Source organism: Vulpes lagopus, chromosome 3, assembly GCF_018345385.1.
Source record: "Vulpes lagopus strain Blue_001 chromosome 3, ASM1834538v1, whole genome shotgun sequence".
Lineage (NCBI taxonomy): Eukaryota > Metazoa > Chordata > Mammalia > Carnivora > Canidae > Vulpes > Vulpes lagopus.
Genome location: NC_054826.1, coordinates 83,624,280 through 83,645,394, shown reverse-complemented (window position 1 = coordinate 83,645,394; position 21,115 = coordinate 83,624,280). Strand labels below are relative to the sequence as shown.

Genomic DNA, 21,115 nt, shown 5'->3' with positions numbered 1-21,115 from the left:
TGTCTGCCTGCAGGTGATCTGAGAGGGGTTTAGAACAAGTCTGAGGCAGAGCTTTATTATGAACATGTGTGAGTCAGAAGTCTCTTCTGTAACAACAGAGCATCAAAGATGTGGGTTGCCATGCTTTCTGCCAGTGTAGCCATTTGCCCTTCTCCAATCCTCAGGGCCACCATCAGAGCTGGGAGGGACTCCTAAGTCATTTTGCAAGGGTGTAGGACCTGGGGCCCCAGACATGGACTATCCCCGCACGTTGGCCTCACCTCTGCCCACTAGCTCCCCCCAGCCTAAAGCTGCTTCCTGCTCCAGTAGTGGCGAGCTCTCAGCCTGGGCAGGGTCCCAGACAAACAGAGCAGACAGGTGTGAGCTGTGAACCAGGACCTCCCTGGGAACGAAGAGGGCTTCCAGAAGGGATGGCCCTGGCAACCTCACCTATGTCGTCATCTTGCCCCAGATAAATCCTGAATAACCAGGAACCAAAGAGAATGCATCCATGACCAACCATGAAAACACGCTGCCATCAAACAGAGCTTCTGAAGAACCATTCAGAGAGGCTTCCCATATGGGGGCGGGGGGTCCCTTTCTCAGACCCTACTGCCTCGTTTGTAATCTCCCAAAAACTTTATCTGCTTTTGTGTACACATGATCTCTGAGGCGGTTTGCTAAACAGTTTGAATGAATCATCTATTGTGACATCTATTTATTTATTTATTTATTTATTTATTTATTTATTTATGGAAGTACCTGCTTCCACCATAATCCAGAGCAACCTGACTTCCATCAGACCAATCAAGCCCACCCCCTAACACTCAATGCTCCAAATAGAAATATTGGTCTTCCTCACCTTGCATAGTCACTCTCCTCTTGAAATATACACATGTCGTGAAGGGCCTCTAGAAATAAATCTTTGCTCAAAAAAATTGTCTACACATGTATTAGTTTCTATACTCCTAAACAGCAGCCAGGCAGTCAGCAAATAACAACCTCCCTTGGTCATTGCTGGGAAGATAAAAGACTGTCAAAACAGGGGTCAGCTGCTTGCTGGTTAAGGCTGGTCTGTCATTGCCCTGTGCCTCACAGGATGATGCTAACAGCAATATCCAGCCATAAAAACTGTCTGGTCCATTTGCTTCTGGACCAAGTTTGCATAAGTTCTAAGCCTGAAAGTCAAAGCAAAGTGAAATCTTACATACAAATGCTGACCTTTCAATCACTTGAGAAAGATGCCCTCTCTCTCCCTCTGTTTCTCTCTCTCTCTCCCTCTCTCTCCCACCCTCTCTATCTCTCTCTCTCTCATAAACACAGCAGCTTGCTTAGAGCAATCTTGAGCTGGGAGCTGTGAAGAATTGCCGTAGGTAGGAAGAAACGTTAGCTCCGGAATTCAATTAACTGTCAGCTTTGCTGTTGGTGTCACTGTGAGTCACTCCCCTTCAGCAAATGGGCATGGGGGGCTGTGAGCTTCCAAGATGAATGGTGATTGATAAGCTGCTGCAGGGCCAGGACTCTGGCTTCCGGAGTCCTTCCCTTCCCTACACACGTTTTCCGTGAACATACAATAAAGAGATAGTGGGAGAAACTGTGTGAGGACATGGGAGATGCTGTCAAGAGTTTGTTTGCAGTCTCGTCTTTCATTTGTGAGATTCACGGGCTTGGAAGCTGCTGAAGAGCAGGGACCCTGCTTTATATTTCTTGTCTTTCAGTTCACATCCAGATTCATGTATAAGGGGAGAAGAAAAAAATGCTACCGTTGTTATCGGCCCCTTCTGATGAGGAAGAATCTTGCCCAGAGATGCTAGGGCTCAGTCCCAGAAAGAACGCTGAGTGCACTTGAGAACCACTGGCTCTGCTGCCCCTCGAAGGGCAGTCATCCCATTTTTCTATTTACTGTGAGAAGTAAAGTGTGGGCCTGAGAAAGGCAAAGGTATGTTTTCCTGTTATATAGAATAGTGTGCATACAATCTACATACAATCTACAGGGGTTTGTACAACACATGATAGGGAAAACATGACTGATTTTTTTCCCCTTGGTCATTCAGGGAATCAGGCTACGGCAGATTGGTTTTTGTTTTTGGTGTAAGTTTCCCCCAGCGCCCCCATTTATCTTCCAGAGTCTTTTGGCCCTCGTTTCACTTTTGTATTTGCAGGTACAATCTGTGACACAATTGAAAGGAAAAGAAATATTTTAGTGAAGAAGGACAGAAAATTTCACCCCCACCCCAAGAGTTGAACATAAAATTCCTCAAGAACTGATGATGAACGTTAAGACATAAGAGTAAAAATCCAATGTGAATTTGTCCACAATGCTTAGAAGGAACATGTTGGAAAAGCCATGTGTGTGAGTACCAAGCCAGCATGGCCAACGGGCAGACACACAACATTCAAAGGGCAAAAAGGATGAAATCAGATACTCTGAACACATGGGAAATAGCAGCTGCAAAAGCTTTGGCTCTCTTAATCACACATTTTATAAACTTCAGGTAGAGAAGAAACAACAGTACGAAGAATGACCCCCGTGTGGCATCCTAGGACAAATTCGAATATGAATATTACTGCTCGAAGCCACGGGAGTTTGAGGTTGGGTCCACTTTTTGTTGGAGCTTCTCTGTTTATCACAGATCACTTGTTTTTGCTTTCTTTGCTTTTGTCTTTTCTCTGTGTCCCTGTTTCCCTAAAAAACCAAACATACTTGCTCTCCCAGCTTCACAAAGAGAAACCGATTCCAAGAGGAAATCACTTCACAGCAAGTGAGCCCTGGGAAGAATTCAAGACTGAGGAGCCCTTGTAATGAGATTAAGGGAAAAATGCTTTTGTGCAACCAACTCAGACCCGTCCTCAGTACGTGAAAGGAGCCAAAACAAACACGGGCATTGTTTTGGGAAGGAAAAGGTTAACAAGCTATGAAAACAAAATTAGAGATATTTTCAAAGCATGACCCTCAGCAGAATGAGTAGAATGTGGTCTGCCAGTGCAGCAGCGCTTCCCTCCCCCTGACATTTATCCTGCAGCTGGGGGGTGGGGGGGACGAGGGGAAGCAGCCTCCACTTGTGATGTTCCCAGCAGATGACGCGGGAATAGCACTCTGCATGACGGCAGCGCGACTCCTTTGGGCAGAGGCACAAAAGCCCGATTCCAGGGGAAAAAGATGCCTCACTCCTTGGCCCCCTTCTTAGAAATGAGCTTAGAAAACATTCTTTGTAGATCATGTCGAGCTTGGAGCACATGCTCTCATCTGCCCTCTGGTCTGCAAATGGAAAAATTCTGAGCTTGTTTCCAGACTTTGTGGTCTCATAATGACCCCAGGACAAGACCTGTGCCTCAGTTTCCCCATCCAATTGGTTGATGCTTATTGGGCACCCACTGTGCACAGGGCTGAGGGCCTTCTGCTATGGATATAAAACTGAAGGGCCTCATCCTTGTATTTATGGGGCTCACAGACTGGGGAGGATAGGGGCATGCAAACAGTTATCACTGTAGTATGGAAAGCCTGGATACATAATGTTTCTCAAATGGAAGAGTTTTCATTGGCTTCCAAATCTAGCAGTAATGGGGATAATGTAAGTGGACATTTGATAGTCAGGGAGAATGGTGTGTGTGTGTGTGGGTGGTCTGGCACCCATCGCCCTCTGTTGGTAGTGTACCCTGGTTCTTTGGAGCCTGCAAACCCCCTTTCATATTCTAAGTTGGCTCATAGTGACAGAGGCTGTCACCCTTGTGTACAGTGGAGCTAGCGCAGTGATGTGTACGGAAGGGTGGCCAAGACGAACTACTAGGGGTGTTTCCTTGTCCCTCTTCATCCAAAAACCATTGCCAGTGACCACAGAGGCCCAGGCATTCTTTAACTCAATGCATCCAGACCCCCTTAGTCACTAATCCTGCTGGTGATAACGATGAGAGGTTTTATAAACGGAATCCAGAGCCCAGGAGAAAAACAGATGAGAATGTCAATATGTCTACAGCAGGTTCCATGACAAGGCACCCAGTTCTCTCCAGGAAGACTTAAAATCTTGCTTATCACACTGAGGTCTCAGCTCTGCCTTGCTGAGAGGTATTTCATATGAACTTTCTGAATGCTGTGCAGACTGAGATAGTGCTGCCGATTCTCAATTATTGGTGATTATTGTATACTCGTGACATCACAGTCTTGGCTGGTAACTTCCCAAGATCTGAACTGATGAATTTCTTTTGCACGCATCAAAAAGTAGAGATATCAAAAAGGTACATGCGACCGTGAGGGCTTCAAATGGTAAGGCACCACAGGTGGTGACTTCTCTAAAGAAGGAGCTCCAACCCTTGGGTGACAGCTCTGTCCTTTTTCTGAGACTTGTAGCAATCAGTCGAGAAATTGGGAGACACGTTAAAGCACATTTGGTGTGGAGCCGGTAGAGTGATGACCCTTCCCATTGTTTCTTGATTCAGAGAAAGATCCACCAATGAGTACCTGTTGGCCCACTGGTTACCTTCAGGTTAACAACTGGGTCCCAAGAGTTTTGTTGACTCAATGTAGAGTTAGTCAGGCTTTTCATTTCCAGGGCTATATGTGAAATTTGAATTCTCTGTTCAGATAAAAGTACTTATTTCAAATGCATTGTATGTTCCTTCTTGGACATAAGGTTTCTTTAAGTATAGTCAGCCAGCTCTTGATCACCTGGAACAGAAATGACTAATCCTAGACCAGCTTCCTCTTCTGCTTCTGGGTGACTTTCTTCCTTTTTTGCTGCCCACCCAGGTCAGGAATTTCTATTGTACTGAATACTATGGCACTTAATCCATGAAGTGTTTTATGTAAAATAAGAAGTTTTGATATCATTTTTTTTTGTTCCCCTGGTGAATGAAGCTTACACCTGAAATCTTAAAAGTCATACTTATTTATAGATATTCTAAAATATTTCCCACATTCAAAATATACCCAAAGGCCTTCTGGACATCTCTGCTAAGTGAATAGACATCTTCAACTCAACGTGTCTAAAACTGTTTTCCTCACTGCCCCCTTGGCCCCTCCCACCCACACCCGCTCCACCCACAGCTTTCTTAACTCCCTGGTGGGAACATCCTCCTTCAAGCTGTTCAAGCCCCAAAACTTCAGGTCATACTGACTTCTCTCGTTTTCGTATCCCCTACATCTAAACTGTCAGAAAATCCTCCTTCCTCAAAATATATCCAGAAACTGACCATTGCTCATCAGCTCCATGAACCGTCACCTTGGCCCTACACCATGTCACCCTGGGTCCTAGTAGTGACCTCTAGTAGGTGTTCTTGCTTCTGTCCTTGACACCAACACTGTACTCCCAACATGCCAGCCAATGATCCTTTGAAAACGTAAGGCAGGTAGCACTACACCTGCTCAGAACAGATAGGGCCTTTGTCCTATTGTTTTTTTTCTGTCTGCTGCACACTTGCCCAGATAGCGCTGTGGCTAAGTCCCTCCCCGAGCTCTGGCTCTGATCTCACCTGCTGGTTGGGCCCTCCCAGGCTTATAGAACGTGCCTGCATCACCGGCCTCATCTGTCTCCTGGGCAATCTTCTCTCACTCTGGTTTAGGGGATTTATTTTTTATTTTTCTTTTTTTCCCCATAGCACTCCCCCTCACATCCCATGAGGGCCAGAATCTGTATTTACTGATGTACCCCTAGCATCCGGAGCAGTATCTGCTATGGTAGGTATTCAACAAATATTGGTCGAACCATTTGATGACTCAGGGAGTCATTGCTCAGTGTTGAAAAGAGCACGGGTTTTCAACCACATGGACCAGGTTGAAGTCCTGCCACTTACTAGCTGTGGGACCTTGTGCAAATCGCTTTAACTTTCGAGCCAGTTATATAAAGTCCTGACTATAAAGCATCTAAGATAGTGCCTGATAACTATAAAAAACAGTAAATGACGCTTGGTGGAATTGTTATTACTGTTGTATATGCCCATACCTGCTATAACATGGCAATAACCTCGAAGGATATTTCACTAAAGCCTACCTTCCCAAGTCGGACCATAAACTAAGGACTCAGTGAATGGTCTCTGGCACCTGCCATGCTTCCCTCTTGCCCATCCCTGTTGCTCCTCTGTTTAGTAAGAGGGAGGTGGTGAGAAGGTATGTAATCGCTATGCCAATAATTTTCTCAGCAACACTGAGCTCCAACCCCACAACTTAAACTGCAGTGCTGAGAGCAGATCAGTGGCTGGCAGACAGAGTCAGGCTCCTTCTCCTTCTCCTCCCTCCTCCAGCTGGTTCCAACTGGCTTCTTCATCATCATTATATTCCAAAGAGGCAGCAAGGGGCAGCAGAATAGTGTGACTTTCAGAGTCAGACACAATGGGGGTCCAATCTCAGCTCTGCTACTTGTTCACTTTTCCCATCTGTAAAGTGAAGATGATAAGACTCTCTTCAATGGGGTTTATATGAGAATCAAATGAATAGCAAGGCACCTTATACCCATTGGGCGCTCAATACATCGTAGAAAGACCTGGTGACATGATAGGTCAATCCCATCCATGAGATAGCTGGCACTTTTTGCATTTTTGAGAAGGGACTTGCTTAGTAATTGCAAGGTCCTCTCCTGCAGAAAGTGGAGGTATTCCAGAAGAAATTGAACAAGCACTGTTGGTTGACCAGCTCTCCCTTAGGCCTCTTCATGTCTGAAATCTGTGACTGCAGTGATGTTGCCCAGCTCTCGTTGCCACTTGCCAAGCCCCCTGCCCCCCACCGACTAGTCACCTGATTGGGCTCTTGGCATTGCAGAAACAGAGCTCTGCCTTCTCATGACTTGTCACACTCTGGAGTAGTCACCGTAGGACAAAGTCACAGAACAAAGATGTGCTCCGAGAACCCATACCAGGTACAAATGTGATAGACCCAGGAAATTTAGTAAATCCATAGTATAGATGCAAGGTTGAATACAGTAATATTGAAAATGCAAGTATAATAAAGCATGTTTGGAGGAAACATCCAACAGCCTCCTGGTTTATTTAGGGAAGACAGGCTTGAAGAGGCACTCTGAATGATGGAAGGGTGTAAGTATGGAAAAGAAGATGGGGAAGATCTGAGAGCTCTGGGCATGCTTCATGACAGCTGAATATGCAGGGGTGGGACCAGGGGGAGGGGTAAAAAATGCATCTGCACACACACCAAAAAAAACGCTTCCAGAAATACAGAAAGCCTAGGCCCAAACTCACACTGCTGTTTTCGTGAAATTTCCCTGTGATTCTTTGCACCCCCTCCCAAAGTGGTCCATAACCAGAGTGTGTTGCCATGGCAACAAGCTCAGTAGGGGAGCCACTCAGCATTACCCAGTAATTCACATCTGTGCCTGCTTCTCTCCCTCCCTCTCCTCTCCTCTCTCCCCTCTCTTTTTATCTGTAAGTGGAAAGCAGCTCATGAGTGACGCCACCCTGAAGCTGATGGTTCTGGAAGCAGCGAACAAGAGGCTTTCTTTTGGGAGGATATCCCCCCCTCCTGCAAAGTTCCTTTCTCTCTCCATTGGTTGCACTCCCTCACCCAGGGGTGGAAGGAGCTGCCTCAGAGGGGCAGATAGATCCTCCTCTGGGGAAGGCTGGGAACCCACCACAGCATCTGACCTTTGCTGCAAGAAAAGCTCTTCTTTAAAGGCTAAGGAACTAGGAACTAGGGAATTTGCCTGCGGGCTTTTACAAGCTCCCTTGACTTCCCTTGGGGTCAGGCAGGCAGAAGGGGGCCAGGTGAGGTGAGATGTAACACTTCCAGCCCCAACTGCTGAGTCTGAGTGCCCGCAGCCTTCCCTTTACCCCGCTGCTTCCTTGTCTTCTCTCTAGTCTGGCTCTCTTTCTTTCCTTCCTTGTTTCTAAATGCTCTTCCTCCCTTCCCAACCCAGGCCCAAAGCAATGGGTGATGAAATAGGCTGGGTCAAGGATGGGGCTCATTCAAGGTTGACTCAGGGAGGGCCCAGTGGAGAAGCAATGGTTCTATCCCTTCGCTCCCACCTCCTGCTCTGTTTTTGCTGAGTTCTGTGAAGTTACAAACAATGGTTTGGGGTCAGTCCAACTCACCTCCTCTCTACCATTTTCCTTCCCCTAAGATTAACTACCCATGCCTCTGCTCTGTGCCTTACAGAGCATGAGAAAGGCATTCAGCAGCTCTGAAAGAGTTGGTCCCTACAGAAAAAGTTATTCGTAAATGCCACCAAAATCTGAATATGACGAGGTTATTATTGTGATGGCATGTTTTTTAGGAGACTCATTTGCTGGGGTAGCCTAGGGCTTGGATGATTTCATCTCTGTGTCGCTTTGCTTTGCCTGCTCTTGCTTTCTAAAATAGCATCTCTCTTTATTTCTTAAATAAGCTGTCTATTCATATGATCACGATTTAAAATATTTCAAAGAATTTATTATGAACAGTCTCCCTCCCACTCCTCTGCCCCACACAGCCATTCCCCTTCTGAGAGCCAACCAATATCATTAGTTCCTATCAGGGACATTTCAAGTGTGCATAAGCAAAACACATGTGTGTTTTTTCTTTTCTTTTTCCTTTTAATATTAAGTCTTAAAAATCAGGGTTTCAGGGTTTAGAAGATCCCACCCAATGAATATCCCCTGACTTGTTTTGTATCCAGCTTATTTTATTAATGAAGTCTATGCTTTATTCAAGTACCTGTGTAGGGATCAAATAAGTAAGTTCTTGGGTGATCACAGGCTTCTTCTTCTTCTTTTGATTTTAAGAATCACCTTCCTTCCCTGTCAATTCCCAGAATGACAGAGAAGGGACACAGAGAGCCAGGTTGTGTTTGTTCCTCGCTGCCTGGCAAGGAGCAGGTGCTCATAGTGTTTGCCAGGTGAAGATGGCAGGAGAGGGGAAGAAGGCCATCACAGGCCTAGAGCCCACTCCTTTGGAGAATTGGGATCTGCCTGACAAACTCCAGTGGTGGAGAGAGTGCTGGCTGCCTTTCTCAGGGGAGCGGGGGTGCTCTGCTGCCTCTTGTCCTCCTTCAAGAAGGAGAAAACCTACCGTCTCCAGGCAGCGTTGGGGATGGGGGTGGGAAGGAAGGAGAGAATCGACCAGACTGCTTATTTGACTTTAACCGACTCCATCCGTATTTCAGTCAAAGCTGCTCAAAATGGCTCTTGTGGGCAGACAGGGCCTGAGTCAGCCAGTCAATAACACTCATCGAGTGTTCCCTCGGTACAGAGCCCAGAGGCCAGAGCCCAGTGCTGTGGAACGGGAAACCAGAGGTGTGCAGTTCAGGTCTTGTCTGAGTTATTGAGAATCGGAGGAAAACAGAGAGATGACAGATGCGCCCGAGAAGGACTCGGGGGCCCATTAGCATGCACACAGAAACCGGGACAGATGAACACGCAGGACCCTTCTCTTGGCTCAATTTCTGAGAAGGGAGCAAAGACCCTCAGTTGCCCACCCACCTGTCCAGGCCACAGGGGTCACCATTTGCTGGAGCAGTGCTCCGGGACCCAGGCTTTGCAGACAGGGACCTGGGTTGGGATGTCCCTCCGCACTGCTGGATGTGCTGCCTTGGTGTGCTTCTAGGGCAGTCCGAACCTATTTCCTTATTTGTGATGTGGGGACTACCCCCATGCCTTACAATTGAGGTGAAATCAGAAAATGCAAAATGTTTTCTGGGAGCAAGCACAGGGTGGGCACTCAGTGATTGGCAATATTTATTACTATTCTCACAATCATTCTAGAATCTCCCCCTCTGGAAATCTGTATGAAAGGGTTTCATGCTTCTATTGCCCCCTCTCTGGCTGGCGAATCTTTTCCCTTTTTCCTGTCTTACCTCTGAGCCTAGTCCACTGGCCCTCAGCCCCTTCAGGGCTGCCCAGCAGTGAGGCCAGGACTGGGTGAGATCCATCCTCAGGGACGGTGACCAGTGTTGGTGCTGCTGGGCCAAGTCAAACAAGAGGATCCTTGCTGCATGTTCTGTCCCTGGAGCCACTGGGCTGAGGGAGAAAGCCAGGATGAGAAGCCAGAAGATGGAGCCAAAGGTTAGATGCCAGAACGCAGCCAGACTCTGTATGGGGAGCTGGACAGGCCAGTGGCAGGTAGGATTGGGAAGCCAAGAAATAACCATGTGGTGCATGCTATGCTGGGTCAAGTGAGAGAAGCTTCTGGCAAGGTGTATCTTTTCTGTGAGGCCATTTAAAGCCAGAAATGACATAGAGGTCTTCTTTAGTTGGATTTAATCAAGTTCTGCGGTGGGAGAGCTCAGGAGGATGGCACATGGGGGAGGGCACCACCTGGATCAGTTGACCAGAATCCCAGCATGCCATACCCAGAACAGATTGGAACATTGCCACGGGTTGTGCTAGAGCCCCTGTGGCAGTAACAGCCCAGTAGAGGCCACTGTCAGAGCTCTCTCTCTCTTGCTGGGACCTAGAACATACCTCTGGACCAGGCTTCCTGCCTCCTCTTGGCCTCCCCCACCCCCACATCTTCTTCACACAACCACCAAAGTGATGGCAAAACCTTATAGACCAAACCCATTACAGCCCTTGAGGCCCTCTAATCCAACGATTGGTTTTAGTCCTCTCCAGAATGTATATTGGAAGTCCTGCAGGCTCCCTACCTTCCTCCCAAGTCACCTTTGCTCTGTTTTACAGACAGTAGACTCATTCCTGCCCTGAGGCCTTGACCCAGCAGCTCCCTTCTCTAGGAATGCTGCTCCCCAGATCTTGCAGAGCTGGCTCCCTCCTCCATCCAGAACTAAAGGTCATCTCTCCAGAGGCCTTTGCTGCCTGCCCAGGTGTTTTTTCATCCTGCTTTAGTCCTCTGAAGAGTGGTTATCACTGTGTGCTATTTCTCAGTTTATGTGTGGCTGTTTATCTGTTCCTGGTCTCCACTGGCTAGTCTGGGAACTCCCTGGGAGTGGGCACTTTGTGATCTCTGCTCTCTCTCTCCAAGTCAAGAGAAGGGCCAGGTGGAGGCCTGTCAAGTGGAGGATGCCTCCCCATTTGAGAACTGTGGGTTGGGTTCCCAGGGAGATTATCCTTGGTGGCTTGGAGTTGGGATAGGATTGCATCCTCCATATCCAGTGAAATACCTGAGGGCACATTTGAAAATACCAGATTTCCACAAGGGGACCTGGAGATGGAAGAAGCTGCCTAGAAGATTAGGGACTTCCAGAAAGATGCAGGAACCCAGCAAGTAGGGACGAGCCAGGGTGGAGAGGACAGCACTGTGACAGAACTGCTCCCAACAAGGCCCCTGTCTTCCCTGCTCACCAGCAGCACAGGGCTGGAGGGCTGGTGGCTCAGAGTCCCCCCTGTCCCAATACCCACTGCCATCTTAAGAGTCATGTCAAGAATGCTTTTCTATTTAAACTTTGAAATTAGGGGCACCTGGGTGGCTCAGTGTTCGAGCGGCTGCCTTTGGCTCAGGTCATGATCCCAGGGTCCTGGGATACAGTCCATTGTTAGGCTCTGCGTGGAAAGCTTCTGCTTCTCCCTCTGCCTGTGTCTCTGTCTCTCTCTGTGTGTCTCTCACAAATAAATAAATAAAATCCTTAAAAAATAAATAAATAAAATAAGATAAAATTTGAAATTACCGTTGACAATACTATTCTTCAAACTTTGTGATTGTTGCCTCTAGGGACCAGCTGGGTATCTAAATAGTATCTAAATAGTTTTGGGGAGTTCTAATGAATCATGACGATGTGACTATATACAAACAGGCCTGTTCTTGCATTTACTCACAAGTGATGATGCCAGAAAGAACTGTGTGTGGATTTTCATTATTTGTCACAAGTTAAGGCCGCAGGCCTGGGTCACTGTAAAACATGACTCAGCGCTGGAAACAGGGTACTAGTTTTTCCCGAGTCACTCTTGTTCCTTTCCTTTTTTTTCCCTGCCCCTGCTGGCCTCACTGCATTCCTTTCTGATAGTGAAAGACTCAGATCAGTGAGGGCATCAGAGGATTTGCCTGGCAGGGTCTTTTTGTCTTCAGCATGATCAGTAGTTAGAGCTGGGTCTCGTGAAACCGCTGGATACCTTGATTTTTCCTGGTGGCTCCTTTTGTTTTCTCTTTGGGTTTCTGGTGGCTTGGTTTTGAAATCAGGGGCAGTGTGCATGGAGAATGTGCCCTGCTTTCCACTGAGCTCCTAGCTCTGACAGCGTTTTGGAAATTGTAAAGTGCACACGTGGTAAGGAATGCTGCTGCTGGTGGATCCTTCCTCCCAGAGGCTGACGGATCCCGTGCTAGTCCATTGCCTCTCTCGTGATAAAGATGCTGGTCTTTCCTGACCATCTACTCCAGGGACTGCGTACGTCCAGGAGAGGCCAGGCTGGGGCTTCCCCTGCCCTTGCTGTTCCCTGCAAGGCACAGCAAACAAAGAAGGCTGCCCTGGAGGGAACACACACCCCTAAGTGTCTCTCTGATCAGTGAGTCCTCGGCTCGAAAGCCCACACTGTCTGGTGCACAGGTGGCCACAATGCAGGATGGGCTTCCCTACCTTTAGGTTGGATCCGGTTCCCAGAGTTCACTTAGTCAACCCACTGATTTCCATCAGTAGCCCCTAGTATAGCCTCAAATATAGCTGTAGCTTCTTCCCTGGGAGTCGGGCCCAGTATCTCTGGGTTTGGATGTGCCATGGAGATTCTTTCCTCACCCCCTCTACAGCCTTGGAGAAGCTGAGCCTCAGGACGGCAGAGTCTGTCCTTGCTGTCAAGCAGAGCAGGGTTGCCATGGACTGTTGTGCAGGGGAGCATGCAGTAAATGTCTCTGGGGGCCCTTGGCAAGGAACACGTTCCTGCTCAACTGTACCTGGTGAGTCTAGGCAGAACTCCTCACCGGGAGGCAAGGCACCATCCTAATCACAGGTCATACTCACAGATCAGAATTTTCCCAGAGAATCAAAGATGCTGTCTCCATCACTTTTCCTGACCCCTACTCGATTGTACTGTCCCTAAGGTCACATTTCCCTCCAGGTGACTTTGCACATAGGCAATGTTCAATAAATGTGCGCAAGGTTCAAAATCCCTGCAGCCAAAGCCAGCCTATGACTTCTGCTGGAAGCATTTCGTGGACCTCACCTAAACTCCAACAGCTACAACATAGAAGTTAAGGTGATTTGTGACTTGGGGAAATAGGAGCCCGGCCCAGCGTCGCCCATCCTAATCTTCGGGATGGTGTTTTTAGAGCAGGCAGGGGAGAGAGGGCATGCTCAGGGTTGAATAGACTGCTTTTATTCATTTTGCTCAGTACTTCCTGCAGTTTTATGTTATCTCACGCAGTTGTGGGGAGATGTAGGTGATACACACGTCTACCTTTTCCTGATTACATACAGTATCACTTGGCTAAAAACCTACACGGACCACTAGGATACATTCTGACTGAACATTAGAGACTTTTCTAATTATCTTTAAAAACAAAAAAACCCAAACCAGTCCCTCCCCTGCCGTTGCACATAAAATGGTATAAGTGTACAGGTTGCTGCAATGAAACTCCCAGTTAGGCGAGTTAAATACTCCAGATTTGGACCATGACTAAACAGCACAACCGGATGGGTCACTTTCTGGTCTGCTAGCAAGGCTTCACCTCCATGGGATGGTGGACGGCGGGCTGGGTGAGCCGCTGGATTGCCGCTGCCCGGAGGCAGGGGGTAGGGGGTTGGGGATGCACGGTGGCCCTGAGACTACCTGATTTTCAGCTGCCTTTAAGGCTAAGCTTGCTTGTCTGAGAAGCTATCCTGAAGTTCCAGAGTCCAGATAGCGCATCTAAGCCCAGTGCCTCTCAGAGCCTCACCCCTTCTCTTAATGTTCAGTCTTCCAAGAAGAGATTTTTGGGACTTCCAACAAGGCGCTGGGTCCTGCCAGTTTCTCCAAGGACCCAGGGGAAAACAGAAATGCACCCTGGGCCCTCAAAGAGCTCACACCGTGGCTGAAAAAGCAAGATGTGCCCAGAGGCTGCCCGTCACAGCACCAGCATTTAGGGAACCCATCATAGGGACTTTTGCACCTGGATCAGATCTCCAGACACGTGTAGGACCCACGGAGACGGAGCCCTCAGTCTAGGTGTACAGACTCCGAGAATCCAGCTCATTCACTGGCAGAGTTAATAAGTGCTTTCCTTCCCCAAAATGCTGACGGCTTCTGTGATCTGCCCTACTCATTTGGCACCACTGTGCATTGCCACGGGCGATTGTTAAGCTTCTGCCCAGTAGCTCTCCCTTGATGGTGGAATCATCAAATGCTTTGGAGACGTCATCTACCAAAGTGCAGAAGCTGAGACAACCAGAGACATAGGAGATTTGCAAAGGGCCACCAGGCTCCCGGTTCATGCAGGGCCTTGAGAAGCCAGCCCTAGGCTGGAGGGAAAAGCACACAAGCCCTAGAGCTAAGCCTGCAGGCCCCACACCTGAGGGAGGATCACTTAGTGGCCAGGTCACCTCTAGAGATCTGCAGCCCCTCTCTGCAGACAAGTGAGGGAAACATCCCTTTCCCCCCCTTCCGGTCCTATCCCATGTTTATCACAGACAGGCGGATGGAAGCGCAGTGTGTGACGTCAGCCCAGATTTATGCACCAGGACTCACTCTGTGGCCCGAAAGAACATTCCTAGTTTTAACAGATGCCTTCTTGCGTAAATATAAAAGGACCAGGAAGCAGCCTAAGAATCTGTGCCCAGCCTGTGGTCACATGAGATATTTCCCCTGGCATTCTGGATTGGCTTCCTTGGGAAATGAGCCAGGTGGTGTCTTCCATGGCTTTTCATTGGGACCTACCTCCGTGGTGGTCTTCAGGGCCAGCAGGAGGCCCACAGAGACTTGAGCCCTGGGTGCAGTCTTGCTACTCAGTCCCCATCTGAGAGGGCAGAATGACAGCAGCTATCCCCACGGCCTGCTGGGATGTGGGGACGGCCTTACACACAGGCTAAGTGTGCGTGCATGCGGCCTTACACACAGAGGTGGCGCAGCTCTTCTCTTCATCTTGCAGTGGGAGGTTTGGTGGCACTAGTAGCAAGCTGCAGAGATTAGAAAAATGACCCTGTTGGCGAACGCCAGAAGTGTCTAGGTGGCACAGTTTTAAATAGGACTACCCAAAGATTCAGTTATGCGTGTGTCAGCTGATCCACCTTGTGACCATTTGTACCAGGAAGAGACATGATTTAGTACAGCGTATTACGAACATTCAAATGTTCGGGCAAACCCTTGAGTCTCTTCTCAAAATCCTCAAAACCAGTTTGGTAAATGGCAGTTCTCCTAATCCCCTCCTGCTAGAAGCAGTCAGGGCAGGCTTCTTAAGACACAGCTAATTCTGCAAGCTCCAAAACATCAATTTGGGGATGGATACTCCAAGTATCTCCCCCGACCTGATGGGTCTTCAAACTCACCAAACCCATCTGGGTGGAGTCCTGAAGACATTTTTAGGCAAATGGCCCCAGTCTTTCCCTCCCCAGGCAAACAACCCGTCCTGAACCCCTGGAGCTTAGGATGCTCAGACTCCAGGGCGAGTTTGCAGGAAAGGAAGGTGAGACGGGGTGTGCGCCTGGTGGTGTGGGGAGCTGGGGCTGGCAGTGCCTTACCACGGCTCTCTTTATTGCCCCTCTCTGGTTCCAGCTTGAGCCCCAGGTAATGGGGAAGAGTCCTGCACTCATTACAGCGACAGTACCACCTTGGAGCCCCACATCTGAAGTTAGACTCTTTCGTTACGTTATTATCCTTGAATCCTTCACTCGGTAAATGGTCAGGCCTCGACTCCATGAAATCCACGTTAGAGCCTTATCTGCATTTCTCACCCTTGACTTTCACTAACAGGCAAAGTCTTCTCTCAGCTACGGGGGGCTAGTGATGAGTCTCCCTTGTCTGTGTGCAAGGCGAAGTAGTTGAGATGTTTTCCATTTATGGCTATAAAGTGCTGTGGTGACCAAAGGCAACAAAGGCAAAGGTGGAATCTCTCTGTATATTGATTTTTCATGCCGGCTTCGTGTCTGTATGTCATTATTTTTACCATGCAGGTGGTGCAAGAAATTAAATGGAGCTTCTTAATGAGGGAGAATAACCAGCACCAGAAATAAAAGATCACAGGAGAATTTGAGCAGCTAACCTGTTTGCAAAAACTGTTCTTACTTTAGGCCTTTGCTGCTGGGTATTTCCCCTGTCACACACATAGACACACACACACACGTACAGAGAGATCTGTTTTTGCTTTCCCTTGGTTTCTCAGGAAAGAAAAATCCCCGAGGATCTTCCTCTTCTGTCTGCCTGACAAACCTAATAGGAAACTTACATTAATCTGTAAGCGAGGGTAATGGTTTTTCTGCTGTTTCATTCATGCCACGTAAAATTTATGGCTTCTGAGAAAGGAGGAGCCCCTGGGGGAAACAGATTCACCCCTGTGGGGCCAGGTGACCTGCTACACAGAGGTGCTGGGTGAGGGGGACAGGGGTCGCCGCTTCCCCACCCTGGGGGAACAGACTCCTCACCACTCGGCCTTCTCTTAGACTGAGAAGGCAACACTGCCCCTCTGAAAACAAGGCCGGGGGAATTCTATTTCCACCCTTGTCCACAGTGGGAAGGGCAGGTTCAGACATCCTGGCCATAGGCTGGTCTTCCAGGCAACACCCGGGGAGACACACAAAGCAAACGGGGTTGGGAACCTGCAGCCTTTCATGGGCTCAGACATCCTGTGACTCCGGGTCTCTCTTGTGCCGAATGGACTCCCTGTTGCTTCTGGAAAGTCACCGGTGAGTGTTCCCTGCACTCCAGTCAGCTCAGGGGACAGGGCCAGGCCCTCCTCACTTCAAGGTTGCTGCAGGAGCTTGCCCCTGCTCTGAGGCCAGAGAGCCACTTGCCCCTGCCTCGGAGTCACCTGTAGAGCACAGGGGACAATAGTTTTGTGGTTCTGCTTGGAGACCCAGGCCACCCCTCTGTCTCCTAAGTCTGAGGAAACTAATGTTTGTCTTTGGATCAGCTCTGCCTTGCAACAAGTTTTTATTTGCTCTGTCTTCTGTGTCTTCTGTGTCTTCTGTGGCAGCCCACCTCCCGGGCTCTGCTACTCTCTGGGGACCACAGAGCTGTGGGTGCTGTTTGGAAGAAGCCACCTCCTCATGTCACCTCTCCGTGCCATGTCCTCGGCTCTGGTGACAGCCAGGGCATGGGAGGCCAGGGAGGCAGAGAGGGTGCGGGACTCGGCCCGACAAGGATGGGCGAGGGTAACCGCCCTCTGAGGGCCACTGCTCTGCCTGGGGAACATCCCCAAAGAGGTCATGGCTTCCCCCTCACCTGTCCCAGCGAGCCCCATGCTTCCTGAGAAAGGCAGTCGGGCCAGTGATAGAAGCAGAGAGGAGCAGGAACAGGGACTTCTGGGATCTGTCTCCTACTTGCCAAGTTTTTCCTCCATGACCTTGAGCTGTTTCCTGCCTGGCTGGCACCTCTGCTGTCCCCCCGGACATGGGAGGCGGGTGCGCGTGCTCTCACAAGGCAGAGGAGGTCCCGCTCAGAGGGCCCCTTGTGGGCCATCTGAAGGTAGCAGTGGCTCGTCTGCTTTTAGGGGGAGGCCCTAACAGGCCTTGTGACAGCGGCCCCTGCTTTGGCCTTTCCGGTTTCCAACTGAAGACGCCAGGAAACGGCCAAGTCAGCCCCTGCCACGACACCTTCTAGAACCAGAAGGCCTTTCCGAGAATCTTGCTGAACCCCGAGGGTGAGGAGTGTCAGATTTTGCAGTGGGGAACAAGGGCAACCCAGCCTCCACTTCTAAGTAACCTTTACCTCGGAAGCCTGCCAGCTCTCTCTCTGCCTGGAGACTTGCCTTTGATCACGACTTGTCACCTCCCAGGAGATGTTCCACTTTCCAAGCAGGTGAAAAATGAACCCGATTAAAAATAGTCGCCTGGACTCTTTACAGAGTCCCCTCCTAAAGTGAAACAACCCGCCCTCTGCCAAGTGGCAGGAAGGCCTGCCCCCACCCCTGGGTTCCAGGACCCGGCGGGCCTGGCAGGCTCCCACTGCCCCGAGAGCCCCGGAAGCCCGGAAGCCCCGGTGCGCTCCTGCACGGCCCCCCGCGACCCTGCAGGGCCTGGAGCCCCTGGGTCATAGCCTGGCTCAAATCCAGCAGCCCTGATGGCCCTTTTGGCCTTGACCGCCTGCTCCAGGCTCTACCTTGGTGATGGGGGGGAGGGGGCACCGTGACCGTCCACACTCCTCCCCCTCCTTCCTGCTTTCTGTAGTGTTTCACCGACCCAGCTTTCTGGAGCTTTCTCAAAACTGTGGACGCATTCCCAGTGGAAATCATGACATTTTCCGTTTCACATTACGTACTGCACAATGCCTCAGGAAAGGGGAGGGGGGAAGGCAAACAAGGCCTGGGAGCCAGCCCCCTCTCTCTGTAAACAGCCAGCCCGAGGCCCCGAGGCCCCGTCTGTGTCCGGTCCTCTTTGTATCCCGGCAGGCATCACCTCCGAGCTTGACAGCAAGCGAGCGCTCCAGCGTTCTCTTCCGAAGCCTGATGGATCGGTTCCCTGCCTCTGCTGTCTTCTCATGTGGCACATCTGGATCAAGGCGTGCCTCTCTACTTGGTTGTGCGTGTGTGTGCATGCGTGTGTGTGTGTGTGTGTGTGTGTGTGTGTTTTAAACTTTACTTTCCACTGCCATGGTAACTGCTCCATGTTTGGCAAAGGGAAAGAGGAAAAAAAAAGGCTCGGGGAGAAGAAAAGGAGCTCTGAGCGCGGGGCTGGCTGCCCGCCAGGGTAATCATGCCGCTGAGCTGAAATGAGGCCTCTGGCGGGCAGCCAACTTACAAAGAACAAAGCTGTCAGTTCCTAATGTTGGCGGCAAAGCTTGTTTGGCACCCTTATATGGTTTCCCAGAACTCCCTGCCTTGGCTGCCTTCCATTCCCCTTCAGGGCAGCAAACAGGATTAGCACAGCTCCGAAGTTGTTTTTCTCTGCTCTCCTCCAACTGTTTCAGTGACATCATCCCTGCTGCATCCATTTGCCAGCAGGGTGGTTTTTCTCTCTCTATCCACCTCCCTCCTGCTCACCCTCCCTCTCTCCCTCCATCTCTCTCTCTCTCTCTCTCTCTCTCTCTCACACACACACACACACACACACACACACACCTCCACTCCCACTTCCTTCCTGTAACCGCCCCCTCTCCCCTGACTTTCTTGAAACGCAATGGTTTAGGTCATTTCTCTTGTCCAACTTCCCCGTTAAATTAAAAACGCCCCGGTGCTTGTACATTTAGCTGAATCAAGCCAGACGTTGTATTTTATTTTTATAACTGAATTCCTGTGAGATAAAAATCTCATTTTCCTTAGCAGGCTGTAATCAGCGCTCACAGGGCTGTGGTTTCCAACTGCCCCATCTCCTGCTTCCTTATGAAGCTCCGCTGAGAAATCAACTTGGCTCCTGTTCAGGTTTAAAGGGCCTGCGGCCGGTCCCACGTTGCTTGTTCTCTCTCTCCCCCACCCCCCCGCCTCTCACACACACACAAACACACACAAGCACACAGGCACACATACAATGTGCATCCAAAAGCCATTTATACACGCGCGCACACACATACATACGCACACACGGACTCGTGCTCACGTACATACAAAGAACACACATTCTCAGCTACACAAAGGGCGTGAAGCTACCCACCAACACAGAGGAACACACAATCGGCACACGGTGTCGTTTCTCTCCCTTTTGGAGAAGGAAAAGAAGGAACAAATGGAAGCCAAAAGCTACTTCCGAAAAGACCGGTTTGAACTCGCAGGCAGGCAAGCGTTATGCAACTCACGGCTAGGCTAGGTTCACGAAAGAAACTGAGGTTCCTGACAGCACAAATGTGCTCCCGCCCCCGCCCCAGCCACCCCCCCACCACCTCCCCACCTCACTCTGATTCATGAACTGGTTTTCAGATTCATGAATCACTCGGGAGCCAGCAAGAGAAAAAGGAGTAGTATTGATCTCATTTCAATTGCAATTGGCTCACTCGGGCCATTCCGGCTGCAGACAGCTTTGCTCGACCAGACACTGGCCGGCGGCCGAGGCCTGCAGGCCGGCGCCCCCACCTGCGGGCGGGGCAGGAATCCTGGGGCGAAGCCTTCTGCAGAGGGTTCCCCTCCTCGTTATCATCAAATGGGCATAATAAGACCTTATTATTAGATGGTGAAGGGACTGTGGCTGGACGCCACCGTCTTCCTCAGGCAGATCTGCTGCTGCTTTTAGTGACCTCCCTCTGTCTTTGTTTGTGCTTTTATTAAATCTTTTAGGAGACATCTCGGGGCAAATTCTTTTCTGGATTTCTGGTGACTTCTCAAGGCCTACCGAAAATAGAAATGCACCTTCTACTGAGCGACTTCAACTTCCAACCCAATGAGGAGGTCTTGGGGTTTCTTTGTTTTAAGGCAAACAAGCTGTTTTCACCTTCTGCAAGAATGACTGGCGGTTATGGATCTTCTAGATTTGGGGTGATCTGGTTTATGTAAGGAAAGATTATCATCTGCCCACTGTGCTGACTGCCTTCACAGGGACATGGAGCTCTGCGATTTTATGAAATGGGTGTTTTCCTTCCCATATGATGTAATTAGTTCTTCTGTCCCCAATTGTCCCAGAAGCAGGCATTGAACACTGGTCCAGGGGTGGCACAGAGAGAGGCTCTAGGTCCCCAGGCAGGTTTATTGAGGGCTGTCCACTGAGGAACCTGCTTCCCTCCAACTGCCTTTCCTCTCCCCATTTGAGTTCCAATGCAACCAGCTTCTTTCTTGACGGGTGACCCCCACCGCCACCCAGCCCAACAGGTCAGACCCACCCTCCCAGCTGAGCAATCTCTTCCTGTCTGTAACACTGGTCATATGCGAGCAGATCCTAGTAGACTGTTGGCCTTGATTTGCAGTTCAAATGGTATTCTGTGTGGTTTCTGCCCACATGTCCTTCCACCCCTACCCTCCCACGCCCGAGAGATGTACAACTATTGACTGGACCTATGCTTTTTAGAAACCCCACAAAAGTTGGCAACCATATCCAAAGAAAGATTCGATCCTAATCTGCATAATTTGGGGTCCAAGAGCTTAGAAATGAGATTCTTGTCCATTTACTTCAGACACACAGTCGCGCCATTAGATGCATTTTACTTGGCAGGGATTCGACGATGTGACCTTACTCGCTTTTATTCCTGCGGTGCCCAGAGAAACCAAGAGCAGCGCAGGACGGCGAAAGAA

The 21,115-nt window shown here is 49.6% G+C and overlaps 1 long non-coding RNA gene across 1 annotated transcript; it reads right to left on the bottom strand.

Annotated features, from left to right (window-relative positions):
• Window positions 1-375: 375 nt before the first annotated feature.
• Window positions 376-17,797, bottom strand: LOC121486262. The gene is made up of 4 exons (XR_005986590.1): window positions 17,674-17,797; window positions 14,689-14,927; window positions 9,750-9,912; window positions 376-6,345 (listed from the first exon to the last, which is right to left on the bottom strand). It is a non-coding gene; the product is annotated as an uncharacterized LOC121486262 (long non-coding RNA).
• Between the last annotated feature and the right edge of the window lie 3,318 nt (window positions 17,798-21,115).